Raw genomic sequence first — 3,475 nt, forward strand, 5'->3', positions numbered from 1 at the left:
AGCGGGATCTGGATACCCATGTTGGCTCCCACATGCTCCTCGATGATCTCATCGGATGAACCACGATGTCGAGGATTCAAGCAACCCCGTATACAATTCCCTTTGTCAATCGGTACGCTACTTGCCCGAGATTCGATCATCGGTATCCCAATACCTTGTTCAATCTCGTTACCGGCAAGTCACTTTACTCGTACCGTAATGCATGATCCCGTGACCAGACACTTGGTCACTTTGAGCTCATAATGATGATGTATTACCGAGTGGGCCTAGTGATACCTCTCCGTCATACGGAGTGACAAATCCCAGTCTTGATCCGTGTCAACCCAACAGACACTTTCGGAGATACCCGTAGTATACCTTTATAGTCACCCAGTTACGTTGTGACATTTGGTACACCCAAAGCACTCCTACGGTATCCGGGAGTTACACGATCTCATGGTCTAAGGAAAAGGTACATGAGATTGGAAAAACTCTAGCAAACGAACTATACGATCTTATGCTATGTTTAGGATTGGGTCTTGTCCATCACATCGTTCTCCTAATGATGTGATCTCGTTATCAATGACATCCAATGTCCATAGTCAGGAAACCATGACTATCTGCTGATCAACGAGCTAGTCAACTAGAGGCTTACTAGGGACATGTTGGTGTCTATTATTCACACATGTATTACGATTTCCGGATAACACAATTATAGCATGAATAAAGACAATTATCATGAACAAGGAAATATAATAATAATGCTTTTATTATTGCCTCTAGGGCATATTTCCAACAGTCTCCCACTTGCACTAGAGTCAATAATCTAGTTACATTGTGATGAATCGAACACCCATGGAATTCTGGTGTTGATCATGTTTTGCTCTAGGGAGAGGTTTAGTCAATGGATCTGCTACATTCAGGTCCGTATGTACTTTACAAATATCTATGTCTCCATCTTGAACATTTTCACGAATGGAGTTGAAGCGACGCTTGATGTGCCTGGTCTTCTTGTGAAACCTGGGCTCCTTGGCAAGTGCAATAGCTCCAGTGTTGTCACAGAAGAGTTTGATTAGCCCCGACGCATTGGGTATGACTCCTAGGTCGGTGATGAACTCCTTCACCCAAATTGCTTCATGTGCTGCCTCCGAGGCTGCCATGTACTCCGCTTCACATGTAGATCCCGCCACGACGCTCTGCTTGCAACTACACCAGCTTACTGCCCCACCATTCAAAATATACACGTATCCGGTTTGTGACTTTGAGTCATCCAGATCTGTGTCGAAGCTAGCGTCGACGTAACCCTTTACGACGAGCTCTTCGTCACCTCCATAGACGAGAAACATTTCCTTAGTCCTTTTCAGGTACTTCAGGATATTCTTGACCGCTGTCCAGTGTTCCTTGCCAGGATTACTTTGGTACCTACCTACCAAACTTACGGCAAGGTTTACATCAGGTCTGGTACACAACATGGCATACATAATAGAACCTATGGCTGAGGCATAGGGGATGACACTCATCTCTTCTATATCTTCTGCCGTGGTCGGACATTGAGCTGAGCTCAATTTCACACCTTGCAACACAGGCAAGAACCCCTTCTTAGACTGATCCATATTGAACTTCTTCAATATCTTATCAAGGTATGTGCTTTGTGAAAGACCTATGAGGCGTCTTTTCCCCCTCCGCGAATCCTATTCCAACTAGGATTGGGGGGGAATCCTACTCCCAGAGGGAGTAGGACTCTCCTGGCGCACCAAGCTTGGCCGGCCAGCCTCCCCCCTCTACTCCTTTATATACGGAGGCAGGGGGCACCTCTAGACACACAAGTTGATCCACGTGATCTATTCCTTAGCCGTGTGCGGTGCCCCCTGCCACCATATTCCTCGATAATACTGTAGCGGAGTTTAGGCGAAGCCCTGCTGCTGTAGTACATCAAGATCGTCACCACGCCGTCGTGCTGACGGAACTCTTCCCCGACACTTTGCTGGATCGGAGTCCGGGGATCGTCATCGAGCTGAACGTGTGCTCGAACTCGGAGGTGCCGTAGTTTCGGTGCTTGATCGGTTGGATCGTGAAGACGTACGACTACTTCCTCTACGTCGTGTCATCGCTTCCGCAGTCGGTCTGCGTTGGGTACGTAGACAACACTCTCCCCCTCGTTGCTATGCATCACATGATCTTGCGTGTGCGTAGGAAATTTTTTGAAATTACTTCGAAACCCAACAGTGGCATCCAAGCCTAGGTTATTTATGTTGATGTTATATGCACGAGTAGAACACAAGTGAGTTGTGGACGATACAAGTCATACTGCCTACCAGCATCTCATACTTTGGTTCCGCGGTATTGTTGGACGAGACGACCCGGACCAACCTTACGCGTACGCGTACGCTTACGCGAGACCGGTTCCCTCGACGTGCTTTGCACAGAGATGGCTTGCGGGCGACTGTCTCTCCAACTTTAGTTGAACCAAGTATGGCTACGCCCGGTCCTTGCGAAGGTTAAAACGGAGTCTATTTGACAAACTATCGTTGTGGTTTTGATGCGTAGGTGAGATCGGATCTTACTTAAGCCCGTAGCAGCCACGTAAAACTTGCAACAACAAAGTAGAAGACGTCTAACTTGTTTTTGCAGGGCATGTTGTGATGTGATATGGTCAAGGCATGATGCTGAATTTTATTGTATGAGATGATCATGTTTTGTAACCGAGTTATCGGCAACTGGCAGGAGCCATATGGTTGTCGCTTTATTGTATGCAATGCAATCGCGATGTAATGCTTTACTTTATTACTAAACGGTAGTGATAGTCATGGAAGCATAAGATTGGCGACACGACAATGATGCTACGATGGAGATCAAGGTGTCGCGCCGGTGACGATGGTGATCATGACGGTGCTTCGGAGATGGAGATCACAAGCACAAGATGATGATGGCCATATCATATCACTTATATTGATTGCATGTGATGTTTATCTTTTTATGCATCTTATCTTGCTTTGATTGACGGTAGCATTATAAGATGATCTCTCACTAAATTATCAAGAAGTGTTCTCCCTGAGTATGCACCGTTGCCAAAGTTCGTCGTGCCCAGACACCACGTGATGATCGGGTGTGATAAGCTCTACGTCCATCTACAACGGGTGCAAGCCAGTTTTGCACACGCAGAATACTCAGGTTAAACTTGACGAGCCTAGCATATGCAGATATGGCCTCGGAACACGGAGACCGAAAGGTCGAGCGTGAATCATATAGTAGATATGATCAACATAAATGATGTTCACCATTGAAAACTACTCCATCTCACGTGATGATCGGTTATGGTTTAGTTGATTTGGATCACGTAATCACTTAGAAGATTAGAGGGATGTCTATCTAAGTGGGAGTTCTTAAGTAATATGATTAATTGAACTTAAATTTATCATGAACTTAGTACCTGATAGTATCTTGCTTGTTTATGTTGATTGTAGATAGATGGCTCGTGCTGTTGTTTCGTTGAATT

The sequence above is a fragment of the Triticum urartu genome, chromosome 6A, assembly GCF_056163025.1.
Source record: "Triticum urartu cultivar PI428250 chromosome 6A, HENAU_Tu73, whole genome shotgun sequence".
NCBI classification, from domain to species: Eukaryota; Viridiplantae; Streptophyta; class Magnoliopsida; order Poales; family Poaceae; genus Triticum; species Triticum urartu.